The following is a 25,968-nucleotide window of genomic DNA, read 5'->3' as shown; positions in this document are numbered from 1 at the left end:
GTTAGAAGTGAGAGGATTTTTTCAGACACTTCTGGGGAGATGAGTAACTGTATCCAATTAACCACCCCCCCAAAATGATAAAAATAAAGAAAAATAACTCAATATTTATAAACTAGGCGACATGTATGTGGGGAGTTTTCATACTATTTTACACATGGTTACAGGTATTTAATATTTCCCACTATAAAATGCTAAAAGAAAAAAGTAAAACAGAGTCAGCCAAAAAAGAAAATTCCAACTATGAAAAACAAAATACAAGAGCCCAAGGTTGAAGGAAGAAATCACAACTGAAATCATGACAAATTTGGATTTATCTGAGGAATGCATCTATTAACACTGTAGAATTTACCACATCAACAGATTCAAGAAGAGAGACAAGAAAAGTGTATTTCAATCCATGCGTGCAGGTGAGTGTTTTCAAACCTTGGCATTTATGATTTTATGGAACTAAAAACTAGAAGTAGATTTTTCAAAATCTGATTACAAGTTTCCTTAAAAAGCTGCAATACTAGCATAAACACCATGCATATCTGTAAAATGTCAAAAGCTTTTCTTACCATAAACACATAAACCCTACACATAATTCAATTAATGCCTAATGAAAGGTTAATGAACTTAAACTCAAGTGGCACATAAAGCATTCACTTCAATTAGAAGTCAGAGATTTTCACACGATATATAAAAGCAAGAGGCCCAGGGTTGCCTCGTCCTGTAGAGCACATATGTGCTAGGACCTGGGTTTAAGTCCAAGGTCCTCACCTGTGGGGGAGGGGGAGCTTCACAAGCAATGGAGAAGTGTTGCTGGTGTGTCTCTCTCACGCTCTCTTTCAAAATTGCTTTATTAGGGGATTAATGGTTTACAGTCGACAGTAAAATGCAATAGTTTGTACATGCGTAACATTTCCCAGTTTTCCCCATAACAATTCAGTCCCCACTAGGTCCTCCTCTGCCTTCATGTTCCAGGATCTGAACCCTCTCTCCCACCCCAGAGTCTTTTACTTTAGTGCACTACACCATGATGTCTTCTCTTTTCTCTCCCTCTTTGTTTCTCGCCTTATTTAAAAAAAAAAAAAAAAAAAGGCTACTGGAAATGGTGGAGTCCTACAGGCACTGAGCCCTAGCAATAACCCTCGTAGCAAAATAAATAAATAAATAAATAAAGCAAGACCCATCCTATGATATCTAGAAGACATCATCATCATTATCATTATTTTAATAAAAACACATCAGCAGCTTGGAAGCATAAGGATGAGATAGTATGTAATACGCAACATGCTAACTGTGAGCAAAAGAAAGCTAGAAAAACTAATGTACCAGACATAATAGACCTCAGGAATAATAAAGTACTGCCAGAGACAGACATTGCATTATGATGAAGGCACACATTCACTGGAACATCTGAGAGTTAACATACGACTCAAAACAAATAAAGCAAAACTAGAGTGAAACTAAAATCATGTATAAGCAACTTTAATATCTCTTTCTCAAAGAATTTTAAAGAGAGCTAAGCAAAAAAAATTTAATAATAAGGATACATAAGTTCTACTCATTATATATTGAACACTATAACTCAAAACTGCAGAATACAGGTCCTGGAACATGAGCAGAGGAGGACCTAGTGGGAGTTGAATTGTTATGTGGAAAGCTGGGAAATGCTATGCATGTAAAAACTATTGTATTTTACTGTCAACTGTAAACCATTAATCCCCCAATAAAGAAATTAAAAAACCCTGCAAAATACATTGATAGATTCTTTTTAAATGCAAAACAAAAAAGAATCACCTGTATCTTGGTGAAGAGGCTGCATGCTGAGTCACAAAACACTTCCCAATTAAACTGCAGAAGCTGAAATTTTATAGTGTATGTTCTATGACAGCAGTGGAATTAAATTGGCAACTATTAGCAATGAGATATAGAGAGAGGTCCAAGTATTTGGAAATGAAATAAAATACATCTACATAACTAATGAGTCAAAGATAGAAAGTATAAGGAAAGTTAGAAAATACTTTAAATTGGGAGAAATGGAAACATCAACACAGGACAAAGAAGACATTGTGAAGAAATAAAATATTTAATGATGAAGATAACAAAATACATTCTAATACTGTCAATGTCGAGAAATGTTGTCCTGAATGAACTGTGTAGTATTAAACATATAGAAGAAAAGGCTTAAAGATAATTATATTAAGCTTTTGCTTAAGTGTCTATCTATAAAAGACAGGTAATCCAAAATGAAAATAAGCAGAAGAATGGAAATAGCAAAGAGCTGGGGGGCCAGGTGGTAGTGCAGCAGGTTAAGCGCACATGGCACAAAGTGCAAGGACTGGCTCAAGGGTCCCGGTTCGAGCCCCTGGCTCCCCACCTGCAAGGGGGTCACTTCATGGGCAGTGAAGCAGGTCTGCAGGTGTCTATCTTTCTCTCCCCGTCTCTGTCTCCCCATCCTCTCTCGATTTCTCTCTGTCCAATCCAACAAGAATGACAGTAATAACAATAACAACAGTGATAAACAATGACAATAAAAAGGGAAAAAATAGCCCCCAAGAGCAGTGGATTCATAGTACAGGCACTGAGCCCCAGCAATAACCCTGGAGACTAAATAAATAAATACATAAATATATAAATAAATAAAATAAAGAGCTGAAATTGCTGAGACAATTTTAAGCTCCCTTCAGTATGGTAGGGACCAGGATCAAACTTGAGTCAGGTTCACGACAGAGCAAGCATACTACCCAACTGAGCTATCTTGCTGATGCTAAAAAAACCACCACCTAAACAACAACAACAAAAAACCCATTCAGTTTGTATCATCCATATTGCTAGGATGAATGCTTATGGTAAAAAAATAATAAAAGAAAAAGACAATATTAAGAATGCATTTTATATTAAGAACTTCAACACCTCTGGCCCAATGTCAGTCAGACCCAATCAACCTGAGTATGAGTTCTACCTCCCTCCCTAGGATTTTAATATGCATAAATCAACTAAATTCTGATTTCTACCACCCTGTCCCTCTGGGTTAGGCCAAAGAGAAACAGCCAATCAAGATCTTATTTATTAACTTACTCATGAGCCAGAGAGCAATCATATCACCCTGGAGAATCCAATACTCCTTCCACTCTGCTACCTCTCACGCTCAATCAAGATCTTAATAACTGGGCAGACAATGTCACCAGTGTGGCCCAGAACCACACCTCTCCAGAGCTCTACCCCATTAGGGAACGACAGAAACAGGCTGGGGGTATGGATGGACCTGCCAATGTCCATGTCTAGCGGAGAAGCAGTTAGAGAAGTCAGACCTTCCATCTTCTGCACCCCATAAAGAATTTTGGTCCATACTCCCAGAGAAGGATAGATAGTAGGGATGGGACATGGAACTCTGGTGGTGGGAACTGTGTGGAACTGTATCCCTGTTATCTTATAATCTTGTTAATCATTATTAAATCACTAAGAAAAGTATAATAATAATAATAATAATAATAAAGATTTTAACAACAGATCACTAACAGTTCCTCCAAAATCTTTCTCTGAATTTTCAACCTGGGAAAACTGAATCTGGAGGACTACAGGGAATAGGTCAAATCTACATTGATCTCTCTCTCTCATTTTAAATCATGTTATAGGGAAATAATGGTTCACAGGACAGTTGGCCACACCTGTCACCTCCCTGTGACAGGTGTCAGCACATCATTTCCACCACCAGCCCAAGTCCCTCTCCGCCATCTAGATGCCATTCAGTAAACTCTGGGGCCATGGAGTCTGCAGATTTCATGCTGGTGACTTTGACATCATTATCCAGAAACAAGTGCTCGGCAACCCTTCTTATTCATGGTCATTACTGTCATCATTCTCATCATCACCATTTCCTTACTCCGGTCCTCGCGCTTTGCGCCACCTGTGCTTAACCTGCTGTGCTAACGCCCGACTGTCATCATCACCATTTCTAACTACAGTTTGTGAAATAATGGAACAATAATATTTTTTACTTTATTTATTTATTTTTATCAGTGATTTACAAAATTGTAAGATAAGCAGGGTACAGTTCCACACTGTTCCTGCCACCGGAGTCCTGTGTCCCCATTCCTTCTATTGGAAGCCACAGTAATTCTCCCAAGGTCACAGATATGGGTTGACTATTATCTCTTTTTTGTTTGTTTGTTTGTTTTTTCATTTTGCATGCATTATTTTATTTATCCTGCACAAGAATTCTGTAAGAGCAGCCGGGAAGGAGACTCAGCAAGTAGAGGGATTTGTATGTGTGGGGTCCCAGGTTCAATCTGTGACACTGTATATGTTGAATAGTGCTGTGGTGTCTCTCTCTACATCAATAGATAAATAAGTACATCTTAAAAAATTCTGGGGGATGAGTAGTGGTGCACCTAGTTGAGTGCACATGTTATAATGCACAAGTATCCAGGTTCGAGCCTCTGGGCCCCACCTGCAGGGAGAAAGCTTTGTGAGTGGTGAAGCAGTGCTGCAGGTATCTCTCTCTTCCTATTTCCCTCTTCCCTCTTGATGTCTGGTCCTTTTTCCAGCCATGACATCATCTCCCCAGACAATAACTTGGATCCACCTGCATATCAGATGTCAGGCACAGAAAAAAGAAAAAAAAAACCAATATAGTTACAGGCTCTTTGGAATATAACTAAAATATGCCTACTAACTATCTACAAAATGGAGACCCCCAACTCTTCATCTGGACTATTCCAGACTTTAGGTTCATGATTAATAAACAATTTGTTTGGCTCTATATGTTAACTCTTTTTTCAGCCACTAGGTTCCAGATGCTAACATGATGCCAACCAGACTTCCCTGGGCAGATGACCTTACCAATGTGTCCTGGAGCTCTGATTCCCCAGAACCCCACCTCACTAGGGAAAGAGAGAGAGACAGGCTAGGAGTATGGATCGACCTGTCAATGCCCATGTTCAGCAGGGAAGCAATTAACAGAAGCCAGACCTTCCACCTTCTGCACCCCATAATGACCCTTGGTCCATAATCCCAGAGGGATGAAGAATAGGAAAGCTATCAGGGGAGGGGATGGGATATGGAGGTCTGGTGGTGGGACTTGTGTGGAGTTGTACCCCTCTTGTATCCTATGGTTTTTGTCAGTGTCTCCTTTTTATAAATAAAAAATTTTAAAAATTATTTATTGAATAGAGATAGTCTATTATTTCTATAATTATTATTCTATAACTATTATTTCTATAACTGTCTTTCTGTCTGTCTGCCTATCTATTGATTTATCTATCTACCTATCTATCTGTCTTTCGATTTATCTATTTTCTTCTGTGGTCCTACCTTCTCTTCCATTTCAAGTCACAGTTACACCTATTACTGCTTCCAAATGTCTTTACTTTTCCCCTCAACTCTCTCTAGGTGCTGATGGAATTGGGTTTCAGAGCCTCCTAGTCATTTTCCCCTGACATTTCTCCTCCTCTCTGGGAGTATGAACCAAAATTCTTTATGGGGTGCAGAAGGTGGAAGGTCTGGCTTCTATAATTAGTTATCCACTGGACATGGGTGTTGGCAGGTTGAGCCATACCCCCAGCATGTTTGTATCTTTCCCTAGTGGGGTAGAGCTCTGAGGAGGTGAGGTTCTGGGGCACACTGGTGAGGTCATCTGCCCATAGAGCAACCATAATATTTGATTCATTATACTTTGGGGCAAGTGATACAATTTAAGATACACACATACACACACAATGCAATTTCAAGTATTGGGAAATCCACCTTTAACTTGACTTAGACAATAAGAAGTAACAGGGGAGATTGGTACTTCAACAGCAGTATGTTATTACAAAGGACTTAGGTTCTTTCCATAATTCTACTTTGCTGTCCTCATCCCCATCTTAAAGTGAACTTCATTCTTTATTTAAAAAAATTTAAAAAAAAAGACTTCCTGTTTGCAAACACTTCAGCAGCAGGAGTGATGGAATTGTTCCTATTTTATTTGTTCTTATCAGTCTGGAAAATATTCCCCAGAAATCCACCATCAGGCTTCCCTCCTCCTATTGATCAGAGTTGTACACCATGTGCTTCCTAAACCAATAACTGGTGAGGAGAATGAAGTCAAATATTTGGCTTAACCACGCACACACACGCACACGCACACATGAAAAACAAATAACCCAAGCTGTTCCTTGAAATGGTTTATAAGAAATGATAAACCTGCGAGTTGGGCGGTAGCACAGTGGATTAAGCGCATGTGGTGCAAAGCGCAAGGGCCGATTTAAGGATCCCGGTTCGAGCCCTTGGCTCCCCACCTGCAGGGGAGTCATTTCACAAGTGGTGAAGCAGGTCTGCAGGTGTCTACCTTTCTCTCCTCCTCTCTGTCTTCCCCTCCTCTCTCCTTTTCTCTGTCCTATCCAACAATGAAGACAACAATAATAACTACAACAAAGGCAACAAAAAGGGAATAAATAAAAAAAAAGAAATGATAAACCTATCATGACTATTGTGATAGAAGAAATGAGGGAACAGAGCTCAATTCCATCAGGTGTAAAAAGAATAATAAAGTAATATTATAATATCCTAACCAGAAAACTACTCAGCTCTGGTTTATTATGGTGGTGCTGGGGACTGAACCTGGGGCCTAGGAGACACAGGCTTGAAATTCTTTTAGTATAATTCTTATGCTTTCTCTCTGGCATTATGTATAACAATTATTATTTTAAAAAATATTTTATTTATTGATCATATTTTTCAATGAAATAGAGGTAGACATAGGGAATGAGACCAGAGCACTGTTCCATTCTTGCTTATGGAGTGCTGGGGATTGAACCTGGGACCTCAGAGCCTGAGACATGAAAATCTTCTACAGAACTGTTATGCTTGTCTCCCCAGGCCTCTATGTACAATTATAATGATAACTTTGAAAATTTAGTGGAAGTTGGAAGTGAAGCTTATTAAATATGAAACAGAAAATCTGAACGGCACATTTTATTTGGATCTATATCTGTTAAGGGAATTATAGTCATCATCAACATTCTTTTTGTCTGTTTTTTCATTTTGCAGGGATGTTCCACCTCTCCTAGCAAGCTCCTTTCTTTTCCTTTCCTTTCTTTTATTCCTCCTTTCCTGCTTTCTTTCTCTCATTCTTTCTTTCTTTTTCCCTTTATTTCTTTTTAAAAAATTTTAAAATATTTATTTATTCCCTTTTGTTGCCCTTTGTTGTTTTATTGTTATAGTTATTACTGTTGTTACTGATGTCGTCCTTGTTGGATAGGCCAGAGAGAAATGGAGAGAGGAGGGAAAGATAGAGGGGGGGAGAGAAAGATAGGCACCTGCAGACCTGCTTCACCGCCTGTGAAGCGACTCCCCTGCAGGTGGGGGGCCTGGAGCTCGAACCGGGACCTTGAGCCAGTCCTTGTGCTTTGCGCCATGTGCACTTAACCTGCTGTGCTACCACCCAACTCCCTCCCTTTCTTTCTTCCTTGCTTTGTTCTTCCTTTATCCCTCTCTCTGTTCCTCCACACCTTCCTTTTTCTTTCTTTCTTCTTCTTCTTATTTTTTTACAGCTAGAGGGTGAGGGACAGAAAGAGAGAGGAGAGACACCACTGTCCTGTTCTACGTCCATATAAAGCTTCTTTATGCAGGGGCTCCCAGGTGAGCCCTCACATATGCTAAAGTATATGATCAACAGAATGAGCTATCTCCCAGCCGCTCATATGAAAACTTCAAGGGAAAAAAATTGATTGCACCAATAAATTCTATAAGTACTTAAGTGTTAAATAATATCACCTTATACACACTCTAAAAATATATGATTTCCAGACATGCATAGAGCATTCCAAATTAGGAACAGAGCCATAATCACTGATAAAAAGAAATGCTAGCTGCTGAATAAGGGCAAGAGACTGGCATACTTTAACAATGACTCTTTAATCACTATGAGGCCACCCCATCAGCTGGGGCCCTATTCAGGGAGTCCTGAGATTCCCAAACAGACATGATGGGCCTAGACCTCGAATAAATCCCTCTCCATTGTTACTGGTCATTTCTATCAGGAACAACACAATAGACCCCTTTGTGAGCCCCCAGAGGACCTTGCCCTCAACTTGGATCAACAACAATAGAGAATGTTCCATCCTCTGAAGGAAGGCTGGATAATATACTCTATGCTCCTTCTGAGGAAGATGGGTCCTGATATTGAGGCAGCTTGGATTGTTTCCACTCGTGACCACAGAATGTGAGCTCAGATCTAGAGGGATGCAGAAGTCACATAGGCCCCTAAACTGAATATGGGCCCCAGATCACATCAGATCGATGGGGTTTACAGTCAACAATATTTATACCCCTTTCCTATATTAGGGAGCTACTCTCTTCCCTGATCAGCTTTCTAGTCCTTTTTCCAGCCATTACATCATCTCCCCAGACAATAACTTGGATCCACTGGCATATCAGACGTTAGGCTCAGGGGGAAAAAGAAAAAGAAAAAAAAAACTAGTATAGCCACAGGCCCTTTGGAATATAACAAAAATATGCCTACTAGCTATCTACAAAATGGAGGATGCACCTCCCCCACCCCCCACCTCAACTCTTCATCTGCACTATTCCAGCCTTTAGGTCCATGATTGATTGGTCAACAATTTGTTTGGCTTTGTATGTTAACTCTCTTTTCAGCCACCAGGTTCCAGATGCTAGCAGGATGCCAACTAGACTTCCCTGGACAGACAACCCCACTAATGTGTCCCGGAGCTCCACTTCCCCAGAGCCCTTTCCCACTAGGCAAAGAGAGAGACAGGCTGGGAGTATGGATCGACCTGTCAATGCCCATGTTCAGTGGGGAAGCAATTACAGAAGCCAGACCTTCAACTTTCTGCACCCTACAATGACCTTGGGTCCATACTCCCAGAGGGTTAAAGAACTGGAAAGCTATCAGGGGAGGGGATGGGATACAGAGTTCTGGTGGTGGGAATTGTGTGGAGTTGTACCCCTCTTATCCTATGTTCTAGTCAATGTTTCCTTTTTATAAATAAAAAATTAAAAAAAGAAAAAGAAAATTAAAAAATGCTAGCTGAAATCTGAACATATGAGAAGAGAATGATAACTGACTAGAATATATCCTAATAATTCAAGGTTGGCTTAATATTCTAGAACCAAGCAACATTCTTCTCCATGATAACAGAAAAATATGCAGCACATTTGACTAAATTCAACAGTACTTCTATTTTTTTCTTTTCAGGAAAAAACTGCAATCTTGGAATAAAAAAGAATTTTGTCACTGGATATAATATATTTATTTAAAAAATTCTACACCTGATATACTTTATGATGAACCTTATTGTTGTCTAAAAGTGACATCAAGGCAAGCACATCTAGTCTTAACATTTATATAAGAATGCAGAGTCAGTGTAATAAGGGGATAAGCTTAAAAAGAAAAAATAATTGAGATCCACGATCATGAAGGTAGAGGAGGACCTAATGGGGGCTGTATAGTTAGATGGAAATGTTATGTATGTACAAACTATTGTATTTCATATATATATATATATATATATATTCCCTTTTGTTGCCCTTGTTGTCTTATTGCTGTAGTTATTATTGTTGCTGTTATTGATGTCATTGTTATTGGATAGTACAGGGAGAAATGGAGAGAGGAGGGGAAGAGAGAGAGAGGGAGAGAAAGATAAAACACCTGAAGACCTGCTTCACCACTTGTTAAGCGACTCCCTGCAGGTGGGGACCGGGGGCTCGAAACAGGATCCTTGGGCTTTGCCGACTCCCGAAACTATTGTATTTCACTGTAGACTATAAACCATTACTCCCCCCCAATAAAGAAATTTAAAAAAAAGAAAAGAAAAAGTGGGGTGGTGGTGCCCAGGCAGTGGTAAATCTGGTTAAGTGAACACATTACAGTGCACAAGGACACAGGTTCAAGCCCTGGACCTCACCTCCAGGGGGGAAGCTTCACAAGCAGTAAAGCAGAGCTGCAGGTGTCTTTTCGTCTCTCTCCCTCTCTATCTTCTCCTTCTCTCTCATTTTTTCTCTTTCATTTTTATCTAATAAATAAATTTAAAAATTAAGAAATAAATTGAAAGTTTAAGAAAGGAAAAACAAGTTCCCTATTTAAAGATGACATCGATGTCAACATACAAAATTCTAAGAACTCTAAAACTTATAAATGCAGTTAATAAGATTGCAAGTTACAAGGTCAACATACAAAAATCTGTATTTCAATACACTGGCAGCGGAGTTGCAAAATGAAATTAAAAAAAAATTCTCAGTGGCTTTGAAAAACATAAAATAATTAGGATTGAATTGGCTAAATGGTGCCAAAACCTCCTACACTAAGATGCAAAACTTTGCTGACAAAAAGGACAGAAGGCTGAAATAAAAGGAGTGATGGGCTATATGTGTGAAATTCCAAGTTAATTTCGTGGTTTCTCCTAAAGTTGATCTACAGATTCAGTGTAGTTTTACTGAGAAAAAAAAAAGTCTAGCAGTCCTTCAGGTAGAAACTGACAAGATGACTCTGAAAATTAAATGAAAGTGCAATTGACATGGAGTAGCTAAAATGATCTGGGAATAGGATAAAGATGAACATCTTAATGAATTTTGAAAATAACCAGATAGAAAAGGTGCCATGGGCATAAAAATAAATATGTAGAGCAGTAAGTCCAAATGGAGAATCCAGAAAGAGACCTAGAAGCATGCCCACATAATACAGCGGTGAAAGGAAAGAATTTAAATTATGCCTTTGGAAAGAAATAAATTTTCATACGGTAAAATAAGACCCGTGCTCCGGGAGGTGACGCAGTGGCTAAGGCACTAGACTCTCAAGCATGAGGTCCTGAGTTCAGTCCCTGGCAGCACACGGACAGGAGTGATGTCTGGTTCTTTATATCTCCTATCTTTCAAATAAATAAATAAATAAATAAATAAATAAATAAATAAATAAATAAATAAAATCTTAAAAAGGAAAAAAGAAAAATAAGACCCACAATCCCTACCTAGTATCACAGGCAAAAATGTGGTTAATATGATCACAAAACTCAACGTCACAAGTAAAACAATAACCTTTTAGAATAAAACATAATGTATCTTTGCAAGCTGAGAGTATGTAAAGTTTTCTTAGGTACACAGAAAGCAATAATGATAAAAGAATAAAAAATATAGAGGCTGGGTGGTGGTATACTCTGTTGAGCACAAAAGGTTCAAATTCCTGGTCCCCACCTGCAAGGGGATGTTTCACCAGTGGTGAAGCAGTGTTGCAGGTGTCTCTCTCTTTCTCATTCCCTATCTCCCCCTTCAAATTCAGTTCTTCTCCATTTATAGCCAATAAATGAATAAATAAAATATTAAAAAAATTAATAGAAAAATAGAAGTATTTTACACTGGTACTAAAATTTAAAAAAAAAAGCAACCCAACAAAACAAAACATGAACTCATCAAAAAGTACCATTTAGAAAATAGGTAAATCATGAACCAGTAAAAATATTCACTGACAATATGTAAATAAATAACTTACTTCCAGAAGTTAACAATAACAACAACAACAACAAAAAAAAAACATTTCCATCACAATAAAGAGACAAACTAATTGTCAGAAAGGATGGGCAAAATAATGGAACAGCAGCGTTCCAGGAACGTGTAGAAACGGACAATAAGTACGTGAAAAGGTGCAGAACATTGTTAGTTACCAGGAAAATGAGACTGGAAGCCACAGTAAGACACCACTCACTACCCACTTAAGGTTTAACGTTAAAGGTTCCAACATCACCATATGTTGTCACAGCTGGGGAGCATCTAGAACTGCTGTAACACCAGACAAAGTATAAAGATGACGGGACAAATCTGGCCTTCCTATCCCACTAAAAGATGGGTCCACAGAGTTTTATATTCAAACCAAAGTAGCATTGTTATTATTTATTTTCTTATATTTACTTATTTATTGGAGTGACTTATCTTTACTTACTATTTAGTTATTATCTTTTAACTTACCTTATTATTTTACTTATTTATTCTTATCTTGTTATCTTACTATTTACTTATTATCTCTCTTTTTTACTTATTATCTTTATTATTTATTTATTATCTTTTATCATTATCTTTACTTATTTATAGAGAGGGAAGGAGGTTATAAAGAGGGAGGGAGAGGAGACTGGGTGATGGTGCACCGGGTCAAGTGTACATAGTACAAAGCTTAAGGACCTGCACAAGGATCCTGGTTCGAGCCTCTGGCTCCCCACCTGCAGGGGGGTCACTTCATAAGTGGTGAAGCAGGTCTGCAGGTCTCTCTCTCTCTCTCTCTCTCTCTCTCTCGCTCTCTTTCTACCTTCCCCTTCCCCTCTCAATTTCTCTCTGCCCTAACCAATAAAAATGAAAAAAAAAAAAAAAGCCTCTCAGGAACAGTGCATTCACAGTGTAGACACTGAGCCCCAGCAATAACTATGAAGGCCAAAAAAAAAAAAAAAAAAAGAGGGAGAGAGACAGAGAGACACTTGCAAAGCTTTTCCCCTGCTGGTGGGGACCAGGGTTTGAACCCTGGTCCTTCAGCACTGTAACATACCTGGTTGTAACTCAACAACCAGGTATGCCACCAGCTGGCCCTCAAAGTAACATTACTTACAATATCACAAAAGTGAGAACAGATCAATGCATATGAATCAACAAGAAACAGAGTAATTGGTTGTGACATAAATTGTACAGTGGTGTATCAGTGACTTAATTAAAGGGTCACATTATGAAAACATGCACTATATGGATGAATCCAACAGAAGCAGGAAACAAGAAAGTAGCGACAAAAACTGTTTTGTCACAGGGCCTGACTGCTCTGGGCTGACATTTTTCAGATAGAAAACGGGGTGCGGGAGGGGGGGCAGCAAGTGCTTCTCCTGATTTGAGCCCCCTCTCCCCCATCATCACAAGAGTGTGCCTGCAGGGGAAAAGCTTTATGAGCAGCTGAAAAAAGTGCTGTGGTGTCTCTCTTCTTGCTCTATCTCTCTTGTCTTATCTCTATTTACTTTGAAACCTCTATCAAAAAGAAAAAGAAAAAAAAATGGCCTCCGGGAGCTGTGGAGTTCAGCAGGCACCGAGCCCCAGATATCATATAACCCTGGTGGACAAAAACAAAAGGAAGGGGCCAAGTGGTGGCACACCTGGTTATGCGTACACATTACAGTGCTCAAGGATGTGGGTTCAAGCCCCTGGTCCCTACCTGCAGGGAGCTGCAGGTGTCTCTCTTTCTCTTTCCCTCTCTCTTGTCTTCCCCTTTCTTCTCAAATTCTGTGGGCTCTACCTAATAACAAATAAATAGAAAGATTAAAGAAAAACAACAAAAGGAAATGGGGGCTGGCTGGTGGCACACCTGGGGGGGGGTCTGGATTATTAGTCACATGACCCCACTGTCCCCAGTAATACCACAGACATGGCCTGACATCCTTTCTGGTCCTTTCCATCAAGAGACATATAAAATAATGCTGATTTATACTATTACTGGTGATACTCAGTGTCATCACTTGGTTACAATCGTGTAATCAAAGTTCTGCCTTGTGAAATCACGATTTTTCCTTTGCAGTGACTAGGGCGTTTCTCATCAAACATTTTGTCTAGTAACTCTCATGTCCATTAATGCATTTGTAGTTCCCTCTTTCATCCTAGATTGTCATTCTTCATAAGGAAGAGCTCTGCTCTCTCCATTTATTTATCTATGTATTTGGGGGCCAGGTGGTGGCACGCTTGATGGAATGCACATGTGACGTATACACAGGGATCCAGGTTCAAGCCCTTGGTCCCCACTGCAAATGGGGAAGCTCCACAAGTGGTAAAGCAGTGTTGCAGGCGTCTCTCCTTCTCTGTCTTCTCTCAATTTCTGTCTCTATCCAATAAAAAAGTACAACAAAATATTTATTTCTCTATTTACTTATTACAAATCCATGGATCATATTTTGCCCAGTGGGTTCTCTTCTGTTATTGCCATTATTTCTTCTAGTGCTGGCGAGGAACACCTTCAACCTTACTGGGAGTTTTTTTTTTTTTTTATCTTTATTTATTTACTAGTTAGAGACAGCCAGAAATTGAAAGGGAAGGGGTAGACAGAGAGGAACATTCAAAGAGACACCTGCAACACTGCTTCACCACTCACAAAGCTTTCCACCTGCAGGTTGAGACCAGGGGCTAAAACCCAGGTCTTTGTGCACTGTAAGATGTGCACTCAACCAGGAGTCCCCCTGTGAGTTCTTTTGATTTGTGTCATCATCATCATCGTCATCATCGCTGTGGTCTCACACATGAGCAGTGCCACCACTCCTAGGTTACTTTTTTTCATTCAAATGGAGGTGTAGGGGCAGGGGCAGACACTACAGTCCTAGGGCTTCCCACTCCCCAATACCACGATCAGCTTCACAAGTGGTGAAGCAGGTCTGCAGGTGTCTATCTTTCTTCTACCTTCTCTATCTCCACCTCCACTCTCAATTTCTCTCTGTCCAATCCAACAAAATTGAAAAAAATGGCTGCCAGGAGCAGTGGATTCTTAGTGTCTGCACCAAGCCCCAGTGATAACCCTGGAGGAGGAAAAATAAAATAAAATTAAATAAGGAAGGAAGAAAGAGAGAAAGAAAAGGGCCAGATGGTGGTGCACCTGATTAAGCACCCTCACTGCAGTTCACATGGACCCAGGTTCAAGCCTCTGGACCCCACCTGCAGGGGGAAAGCTTCACAAGTGATGAAGTAGAGCTGCAGGTGTCTTGTCTATCTCACTCCCTCTCTATCTCCCCCTTCCCTCTCAATCTCTTTCAGTCTCTATCCAATAATAAATAAATAAAATAAAGAGAGAAAAAAAGAGAGAGAGATGGAAAGGCACCTACAACAGTGCTCCACCACTCTGGAAACTTCCCTCCTGCAGGTGAAGACAGGGGGCTTGAACCTGGGTCTTTATGTGTACTCTGTAGGGTGAGCCTCCAACAAGTCACCATGTTCTGTTTTTGATCACTATTGCCGGGATAGCCTGAGGGTACTTCTTCCCGAGCCGGTGCTCTCTGGGTTGGAGAGAACTCAACTGGAGCTGATCTAGGCTGCTGTGTGGGAGAGGGATCAGGAACGCGTGCTGCACCAACTTCCGCAGGAGATACACTCTGGAACTCTCGGAGCCGGAAAGCAATTTCCAAGTGTCTTTAATCAGAAGAGCAGCTGTTTTTATACTATCCAAGTAGGGTGGAAACAGGATGTGATATAGAGAGGGTGGAGAGAAAAGTGACTGGTGAAAATCAGAGTGTGACAAGGAGGGGGCGGAACAGGCGAGAATCCTATAACTGAACCACCAATGCCCTGGAGTGCTTTATGTAAAAGTGATTTATGTAAATAGACCAAACCTTTGGATCAGTAAATCCCTATATAGGCATATGGATAAGAAGAAGCCAGGGGGAGATGGCAACTACCCAACAACTATAATATAACTGTGTCAGGAAAGGTATGCTGAAGTTTTTCGTTGTAGAATGGCATAATGCCTCAAAGTCTCAAACAGTTCAGAAAATAATGCCAGTACATATATACAGAAAACACACACACACACACACACACACACACACAAACATATATCCTGGATTTGAGAGGGAAAAGAAACAGAGGAAGAGAGGAATGCACAAATGATGTAAAATACAGTATGCTACATTGGTTTAAATGGTTAAAAATACATATGTGGGATTTCCTTATTCTTGCAATCATACCAAAATAAAATGTACAGGAAAAAGTAATTGTGCTGACTAGGACATCTGTCCTAAAAGACAGCTAGCAACATCTACCAGAGTTGAACATACATGCAGCCTGTGAAGCAGCAGTTTGTTTGTTTGTTTTATTTTTTATTTTTAGATGCTTTCTTCACTTTTACTTTAATGAGAGAGAGAGAGAGAGAGAGAGAGAGAGAGAGAGAGAGGTACAGAGAGAGAATGAGACGAGAGCAGTGCTCAGCTCTGGCTTACGGCCCTGCTGGGTGTTGAACTTGGGACCTCAGAGCCTCAGGCAGGGAAGTCTTTTGCAGAACCATTATGCTGTCTCCCCAGCCCAAAGCAGCTGTTTCATCTTAGGTATCTGTTCCCTGAACATATACAGAGAGGATCACTGAAACTCATGCCCAGAATATTCATAACATGATGTTCTTATGCATCGATAGAGCATACTCTGTGCAATTTAATTTAATTTTTTTTGCCTCTACGGTTATTGCTGGGGCTCAGTACCTGCAATGGAATCCACTGCTCCTGGAGGCCATTTTCCCCTTTTGTTGGCCTTGTTGTTTATCGTTGTTGTTTTTTTTATTATTGTTATTGTTGTTGTTGGATAGGACAGAGAGAAACTGAGAAAGGAAGGGAGGACAGAGGTGGAGAGAAAGACAGACACCTGTAGATCTATTTCACTGCTTGTGAAGCGATCCCCCCTACAGGTAGAGAGCTGGGGACTTGAACCAGGATCCTTAAGCCAGTCCTTGTGCTTCACACCATGTGCACTTAACCAGCTGCACTACTGCCTGACCCCCTACTCTGTGCATTTTACACTTAGTAGATATCTGGGTTGCTTCCAACACTGGGCCTACAATAAATCGTGTGAAAAGGTGCTGAACTTAGTTACCAGGGGGTCTTCAAATATGCTCCATGTGAGTATACATCTTTAAGTCTCTTTAAACTAACTTTTGGTGAGGATGTAGAGATCTTTACCACACTGCTGGTGGAAATATATATATATATATATATATATATATATATATATATATATAATGTTTTTATTATTAACAGTTTATTACAAGGTTATAAGATTACAATGTATAGTTCCATATCACACCCACCACTAAAGTCCCATATCCCCACCCTCCCAACTCCCACAGATAACCACCAGAGTTTTCACAAGATTTACGGTTTGCTTGCTTCTGCTTTATTTGAATTATTTTTTTTTTTGGCAAGTTCATGTAAATCAGATCTCTAGCTTCCACATGTGAGTGAAACCATCGGGTACTTGTCTTTCATCTCTTTCCTTATTTCACTAAGTGCAATTGCCTCTAGTTCCACCCATCTAGTCCTAAAGGACACCAAATCATCTTTGATGAGTGCAGAGTAGTATTCCAAGGAATACATATCTCATAACTTCTTTAGCCAGTCATCTGTTGATGGGCACTTAGACTGCTTCCACTCTTTGGCTACTGTGAATAATGCAGCTGTGAACATAGGGGTCCATCATTAATGTTTTAATGTCCACTGAATAAAGGCCGAAGAGTGGTATCGCTAAGTCATAAGGTACTTCATCTTTATTTGTTTTATTTGCACCAGTCTGCATTCCCACCTGCGGTGTAGCAGAGCTCTCTTTTCTTGCTGGTGAAGTTTAAATTGGCATGTTCAGGAACAGGGGATGTTACGCTCGTTTGAATGCACACTACCAAGTGCAAAGACTGAGAGGTTCAAGCCTCCTGCTCCCCACCTGCAGACGGGAAGTTTTTCAAGTAGTGAAGCAGTGCTGCAGGTGCCTCTTTTCCTTTCTCTCTTCCCTCCCAATTTCTGTCTTTATCCAATAAATAAATAAATAAATAAATAAACATAAAATAAATTGGGGGAGATGGGCAGTAGCACAGCGGGTTAAGCGCATATGGCACAAAACGCAAGGACCAGTGTAAGGATTCCGGTTCAAGCCCCCAGCTTCCCACCTGCAGGGGGTCGCTTCACAAATGTTGAAGCAAGTCTGCAGGTGTCTATCTTTCTCTCCTCCTCTCTGTCTTCCCCTCCTCTCTCCATTTCTCATTTCTCTCTGTCCTATCCAACAACAACATTAACAATGACAACAATAACAATGACAGCAATAACAACTACAACAAGCATAACAATAAGGCCAACAAAATGGGAAAAATGACCTCCAGGAGCAGTGGATTCGTAGTGCGGGCACTGAGCCCCATCAATAACCCTGGAGGCAAAAAAAAAGAAAAAAAAAAGAAATTGGTATGTCCACTTTGGAAAAGGGTTTGCCATATATTAAAAATGAAGATATGTACTCGGTCCATCAGGTGCACCATAATTATATCTCCCTGCCCCAAGAACTCATCTACATCCACCGGAAACAAGTTCAGGAAATACACAGCAGCATTAGGCAAACCCCAAAGCAAACTCTTCCCAGGGCTTTTTTGAAGCAGTTTGCTTTCAAGCAGACACTAAATATTTATAAAGCAATGAGTATGAGAGCACTACAAGTACCCATAAGACATAGAGGAATTCCAAAAGAATACTAAGAGACACCAAAAGGAGGGATATGTGTGTGTGTGTGAGTGTGTGTGTGTGTGTGTGTGTGTATAATGATTAGACACTGCTGATGTTTCATGTGTAGCAATACAACCACAGACAAAAGCTGAAAGTGATTTCCATTATTTCCATAGGAGGAAGGAGCATGTTTACTCCAAGTGCTCTTGCTCTGAGGATTGTTTTTTTTTTTTTTTTAATTTTTATTTATAAAAAGGAAACACTGACAAAAACCATAGGATAAGAGGGATACAACTAATGGAAACATGGGTGTCACCTGGGATGCTGTGACTGAGTAGGGCCTTGGGCCCCCAACCTTTCATTCTCAGAATCCCTTTGCCTGCTCATGATAGCTAGTCTCACTTAGCAGAACACACATTAGAAAAGAAATCAAAACTATTGTTTTACTCTCTTTAAAATCCAATAGCAAAGGGTGGGGGTAGATAGCATAATGTTATGCAAAGAGACTCATTCCTGAGGTTCCAAAGACCAGATTCAATCCCCCATACTACCACAAGCCAGAGCTGAGCAGTACTCTGGAAAAAAAAAATCCGATAACAATTATGTCATGTGTATTGCATTGCAGTGAAAGGCAATGACATTTTATAAAAGAAAAATTAACATTGTGCAGAAAAATCCAGGGTCTCAGAATAGAAGGCAGTTACATTCGTGTGTGTGTGTGTGTGTGTGTGTGTGTGTGTTGTGAGAGAGAGGGAAAGGAAAAGGGAGAGAGGGGGGAGGGGGAGGGAGGGGAAGTGGGAGAGAGAATGCATTCTGGGCTACATTTTCCTTAAGATAAATAGAGTAATGGAGAGGCAACACAGCACTAGAGCTTCCTCTGTTGCCATAATACTTCCCATATGGTACTAGGGTTTGAACCTGAATCATGTGCATGGCACATGTGAGCTACCATTCCCTATAGATTCTTGTAGCTACTACTGTATGCATTCTGCTGGTTGGGTGGAAGTACACACACACACACACACACACACACACACACACACACACCAAACAAACACCAACCAACCTCAGTTTAACACAGACATGTAGTTGAAAAAGAGAGGAATGTGTTAGTAGTTTATCAAGTAAGTATAAGATATTTCTTTATACCACACCTAAACTTGATGAGTGATATTTACGGCTAGTTGTGATGTGGAATCTGAAACAACAGGAAGGCATGTTTTGTACTCTGATACTCTAAAATCCATTGGTCTGGCTTACTCTTCAAATGCAGATTTTATCCCTGTGTGATTTTATTATATTATGTATTAATCATGTGGAAAATAACGTTTTGTTGACTTGCATAGCCCTTCCCAGTAGTTACTATATCATTATGCAATGTCAAAAAATCATCAGTGCCAACCAAGAATTTAATTATTATTAAGCTGTTTATGTCACACTTGCAAAAACTTTAATGTTTATTGAAAGCTCAGTTTTATCCATGGCAGTCAATAATATTAATGGTCCTCCTTGAAGTGACAGTTGCACTTTATAATTCTTGAAAGATTCTCTGCTAGAGAACAAAGTCTAAGTGAACACAGCTTGTCAGCATTTCAGGCCAAAATGGCTACAACTCAGCTCACGACCCACAGTAACCACATGGAGCTTTGTCTAAAGCCACAGTCGGAATTGGGCAGAAGTAGTTAGATGATTAGAGTGTTTTGTGTTCAAGACTTGACATTTACTAGAATGGATAATCCTTATTGTTTCACCAGAGACATTCTTAAGGGAAACATGAACTATTTTTCTTATGGAGAGCACGTTAACCAGGGAGGTGTCCAGTGAGTGACACGGAACAGATCATTGGTGTGGTTTGGGCCATACTCCCAATAGCTCTACCACCCCTGCTTTTGTACAGTGTCAATGTCAGCACAGTGGAAAGGACAAATGGCATTCTGCATTTTTCATGATTTTTCTCTTCTTTTCTATTTATTTATTGCCACCAGGGTTATCCCTAGAGCTTGGTACCTGCATATGAAACCATCATTCCTGGTGGCCATTTTCCCCATTTTTGCTTTATTTGACAGGACTGAAATATAGAGAGGGGGGTGGGGGATAGCGAGGGAGAGGGAAAGAGACATTTGCAGACCTGCTCCACTACTTGTAAAGCTTCTCCCTTGCAGGTGGGAACCAGGGGCTGAACCTGGGTCCTTGTGTACTGTAATATGTGCACTTAACCAGGTGTGTCACTGCCTGGCCCCAAGACTTCATATTGTTGAGATGGCAGTACTACTCTAATGGACACACAGAAAACAATTCAATCTCTAGGCAAACTCCCAGCTGGCTTTTCTATTTGCAGAAATTATCCAAGTGATGCTAAAGTGAATAGGGAAGTTCAAGACATCTGGAAAAACCAAAAGAACCTTGAAAAAGAGAAGACCCACATTTCCTGATTTTGTAACTCATGATTAATCTGCAATAATGAAGATCACATGATACTTGCATTGTCATTATGGTCAGCTGATTTAAAATTTTTTTTAATCTTTATTTATTTGCTGGATAGAGACAGTCAGAAATTGAGAGAGAAGGGGGTGATAGAGAGGGAGAGAGACAGAGAGACACCTGAAGCCCTGCTTCACTTGTGAAGCTTTCTCCCTACAGGTGGGGGCCAGGGGCTTGAATCCTTACGCACTGTAACATGTGCACTCAACCAGGTACACCACCACCTGGCCTCTGATTTTTTTTTTTTTTACAAGGGACTAAGGAAGGACCATTATGTATAGGAAAATATATATATATTTTTTGGCAAATAATGCTTGGACAACCAGATAGTAATATTCAAAAAAGTGAATTCCTATCTCATTCTATACACAATATAAACTTTTATTTTTACTTTTTTATATTTATTTTTATTTATTTATTCCCTTTTGTTGCCCTTGTTGTTTTATTGTTGTAGTTATTATTGTTGTCATTGTTGTTGGATAGGACAGAGAGAAATGGAGAGGGGAGGGGGAAGACAGAGAGAGGGAGAGAAAGATAGACACCTGCAGACCTGCTTCACCGCTTGTGAAGCGACTCCCCTGCAGGTGGGGAGGCAGGGCTTGAACCAGGATCCTTATGCGGGTCCTTGTGCTTAGCGCCACCTGCGCTTAACCCGCTGCGCTACAGCCCGACTCCCACAATATAAACTTTTAAAATTATCTTTATTTATTCATTGATAAAGACAGCCAGAAATTGAGAGGGAAGGGTGTGATAGTGAGGGAGAGAGAGAGAGAGAGACACCTGCAGCCCTACTTCACCACTTGCAAAGCTTTCCCTCTGCAGGTGGGGGCCCGGGGCTTGAACCTGGGTCTTTGTGCACTGTAACATGTGCATTCAACCAGGGGTGCCACCACTTGGCCCCCACAATATAAATTCAAAGTAGATAATAGTTAGTTCCCAGAAATAAAAACTGATACTATAAGACAGCTTCAAGGAAACATGAGAGTGAATATTTGCGATGTTGAGTTAGTCATTACTTAAAGATAACAGCAAAATCCCAAACAAGCAAAGAAAACCAAAATATCAGACTTCCTCAAAATACAAATCTTAACACATGGAATGGGTGAAGATATTGCAAATTATATGTTTGTTAAAGACTTACATCTAAAATATATAAACACCCGTCATTGAAACTCAAAAGATAAAATGACAAGAGATGAAAAATAGTAAAGGGCTTAGTTCTGATGAACACGCTCAAAGGGCTGATAATCACACGAAAAGGTGCTCAGCGGCGCTGGTCACCAGGGAACTGCAAGGCAAAAACATAATGACCACTTAACAGTCAGTGGAGTGTCTGTGTTGAAAAAGATAGAAGGTAACAAGTGCTGCTAGGGATGTGGAATAATAGGAATTTGGAGGGGCTATTGATGGCAATGTAATTGATGAAAAGCCACTCAAGTAGCTTAGTGGCTCCTCCAAAGGTTAAACCTCCAGTGTGAGATGAGTCAGCAAATCTGCTCTTAGACACAGTCACAAGAGATGAAAACATACATCCAGAAGCTCAATGACTGGTTAATAGTTAAATGTATGATCTAAATCTAACAGAATATTAGTAACAATGGAAAGGCATGGAGTATCAACACACATGACAATGTGAACACACCTTAGAAAACATTATTTTCTTTTAAAATTTTCATTATCTTTATATTGGATAGAGACAGCCAGAAATCAAAAGGGAAGGGGATAATGGAGAGGGAGAGGGAAGAGGGAGAGGGAGAGGGAAGAGGGAGAGGGAAGAAGGAGAGGGAGAGGGAAGAGGGAGAGGGAGAGGGAGAGGGAAGAGGGAGAGGGAGAGGGAAGAGGGAGAGGGAGAGGGAGAGGGAAGAGGGAGAGGGAGAGGGAAGAGGGAGAGGGAGAGGGAAGAGGGAGAGGGAGAGGGAGAGGGAAGAGGGAAGAGGGAGAGGGAAGAGGGAGAGGGAGAGGGAAGAGGGAAGAGGGAGAGGGAGAGGGAGAGGGAGAGGGAGAGGGAAGAGGGAAGAGGGAGAGGGAGAGGGAAGAAGGAGAGGGAGAGGGAAGAGGGAGAGGGAGAGGGAAGAGGGAGAGGGAGAGGGAAGAGGGAGAGGGAGAGGGAGAGGGAAGAGGGAGAGGGGAGAGGGAGAGGGAGAGAGAGAGGGAAGAGGGAAGAGGGAAGAGGGAGAGGGAAGAAGGAGAGGGAAAGGGAGAGGGAAGAGGGAGAGGGAGAGGGAAGAGGGAGAGGGAAGAAGGAGAGGGAGAGGGAAGAGGGAGAGGGAGAGGGAGAGGGAAGAGGGAGAGGGAGAGGGAAGAGGGAGAGGGAGAGGGAGAGGGAAGAGGGAAGAGGGAGAGGGAAGAGGGAGAGGAAGAGGGAAGAGGGAGAGGGAGAGGGAGAGGGAGAGGGTGAGGGAGAGGGAGAGGGAAGAGGGAAGAGGGAGAGGGAGAGGGAAGAAGGAGAGGGAGAGGGAAGAGGGAGGGAAGGAGGGAGGGAGGGAGGGAGAGAGAGAGAGAGAGAGAGAGAGAGAGAGAGAGAGAGAGAGAGAGAGAGTCCTGTAGCACTGCTTCACCACTCACATAGCTTTTCCCCTGCAAGTGGGGACAGGGGGCTTGAACTTGGGTCCTTATGCTCAACCAGGTGCACGACCACCTGGCCCTTGAAAACATTATTTCAAGTGAAAGAAGCTAGTTACAAAAGTTAGTATAAATATGTGATTTCCCTTGAGCACGTTTCCAGAACAGGTAAATACACCGATGACTGTCTAGAACCAGGTGGAGGTAACTGGGGAGTTATCATTAATGCATCTTTTAAAAAATATCAAAAGGGAGGCGGCCACGCACTCCCGCCCTCCGCCAGTTTCCGCTTCTCCTCCCTTCTCCCTCCTCCCTTCTCCTGAGCAGATTCTTCCCTGGCGGCCCGCAGGAGGGAGGCAGAGATGGCAGATGAGATCGCTAAGGCTCAGGACGCCAGGCCTGGCAGCGACACCATCTTCTGAAAGATTATCCGCAAGGAAATTCCAGCCAAAATCATTTATGAGGATGAGCAGTGTCTTGCTTTCCATGACATTTCCCCTCAAGCGCCAACACATTTTTTGGTGATACCTAAGAAATATATATCCCAAATTTCTGTGGCAGAAGATGATGATGAGAGTCTTCTTGGACATTTAATGATTGTTGGCAAGAAATGTGCTGCTGATCTGGGCCTGAAGAGGGGTTATCGAATGGTAGTGAATGAAGGTGCAGATGGGGGACAGTCTGTCTATCACATTCATCTTCACATTCTTGGAGGTCGGCAGATGACTTGGCCTCCTGGTTAAACATGCTTTAAGGACAGTTTTCCTTCTCTAGGCAATGATTAAGTTTGCAAGTTCCAGTGTATTGAACAGTATACTTGATTTTTGCCTATGTATGGAACAACAAAATGTTAAAAGCTCATAATAAAATACGCTGTTGCATATTTAAAAAAAAAATCAAAAGGTTGGTGACTTTGTATCTTCAGAATTCCGAGAGAGGTGAGTCAGATGCAGGGGAAACATTGAAGAAATAATAACTGGGGCCAGGCAGTGGCACACCTGGCTAAGCACACACATTAACAGTGTGCACGGATGCAGGTTCAAGTCCCTGGTCCCCACCTGCATGGGGAAAACTTCACAAGTGGTGAAGCAGGTCTGCAGGTGTCTCTCTGTCTCTTCCCCTCTCTATCTCCCCCTCTCCTCTCAATTTCTCTCAGTCTCTATCCAATAATGAATAAATAAAAAATACTTTAAAAATGAACAATAACCTTAAGTTTCCCAGTTTTAAGGAGAAGTAAACTGACACATTAAAAAAAACAACCCTCAGGAACTCTACACAAAGCGAAGTTAAAGAAACCCTGTCTTTGAGACAAAATAAATAGCTGAAACCCAAAGGCAATATTAAAGGCTTCAAAGGAGCCGGGGAAAATCACTGTATCATGAATAGAACAACTATTTGGATGACTGCAGATTTCTCATCAGAAATCACAGAAGCACACAGCACTCTGACAGCCTATCAGACCAGAATTGTTCGCTCAGAATTCAGCATCTAGTTGCATTGGGCAACTTCGAGAATGAAGATGAAGAGAGAGATCTTAGATAAAGGGAAATGAAGAGAGCCAGCTCCTGACACTGCTCTAAAAGAAATGCTCCAGGAAGTTCTGCAGACGGGAGGGGAATGATCTGGAAGAGGAATGTGAAATTTAAAGAATGCTGAGCCACAGAAATGCAAATGTCTGATATGGATTGCTCTCCTCCTGTTATTTCTATAAAACATCTGTTACTTTTAGACACATAGATGAGAACGTCGTTGCTGCAGTTCTTCTTCTTCTTCTAGCGGTTGCTGCAGTGAAAGAGTACGTCAGATTAAGATGGAAGACACCTACGGAGAATGTAGGGCAGGGGAGAGACCTGTATTGTTGAACGGTTTCTGCATTCCACATAAAATGGTAAAATATTAATTCTATACAGACTAGGAAAAGATAAATATGATTCTTTCAGTATCTAGATAAATCAACTAATGTAACGCATATATTTCCATTTTTATTCGTGATTTAATAATTATTGACAAGGTTTGTGGGATAGGAGGTGTACAATTCTGTCCAATCCCCTCCACCAAAATTCCATACCCATGTCCTCCACTGGAAGGGTGCCTGGTCTTTATCCCTCTGGGAGTATGGACCAAAGCTATTTATGGGGTGAGAAGGTGAGAAGTCTGGCTTCTGTAATTGCTTTACCACTGGACAGGGGTGCAAAATGCATATATTTACACATAGTAAAAACAAAAGCAAAAATAGGTAGATCAAAATGGGACCTTAAGCAATTCAAGCATTCCAAAAAAAGACAGAAAGGGAAGAGGCATAAAAGGGAAAACAGAGAGTCAACAAATAATAAAACTGTCAACTTAAACCCAAAACATATCAGTAGTTACACTAAATACAAATGGTTGAAACACACCAATTAGCACATAGGCAACTGAAATGAATTGCAGTAAAAAATATCCCAACAATATGTTGTCTTCATGAAACTCACTTTAAATGTAATGACATAAAATTAGTAAAAAAAAAAAAAAAAAGAAAAAAGAAAAAGAGTGGGGGGGTGCTGAGTGGTGGCACACCTGGTTGAGTGCATACATAGCCATGCACAAGGACCAGGATTCAAGCCTCCAGTCCCTACCTGCAGGGGGAAAGCTTCATGAGCAGTGCAGTAGTGCTGCAGATGTCTCTCTGTCTCTCTCCTTCTCTCCTCCTCGTGATTTCTGTTTCTATCCAACAAAATAAAATTTAAAAAGAAGCCCTTTAAAGTCTTCACACAAAATT

At 40.8% G+C, this 25,968-nt stretch overlaps 1 protein-coding gene and 1 pseudogene across 6 annotated transcripts in view; one reads left to right on the top strand and one right to left on the bottom strand.

The window, feature by feature from the left end:
- The window catches only part of OTUD7A (OTU deubiquitinase 7A), a 294,139-nt gene that overhangs the window by 192,807 nt on the left and 75,364 nt on the right, over positions 1-25,968 (bottom strand). The window lies entirely within an intron of this gene.
- On the top strand, positions 23,559-24,112 carry LOC103111830 (adenosine 5'-monophosphoramidase HINT1-like; annotated as a pseudogene).

This window comes from Erinaceus europaeus, chromosome 20 (assembly GCF_950295315.1).
Source record: "Erinaceus europaeus chromosome 20, mEriEur2.1, whole genome shotgun sequence".
Taxonomy (NCBI): domain Eukaryota; kingdom Metazoa; phylum Chordata; class Mammalia; order Eulipotyphla; family Erinaceidae; genus Erinaceus; species Erinaceus europaeus.
The sequence above is the reverse complement of the archived record's forward strand: the minus strand, read 5'-3'. Positions and strand labels throughout refer to the sequence as shown.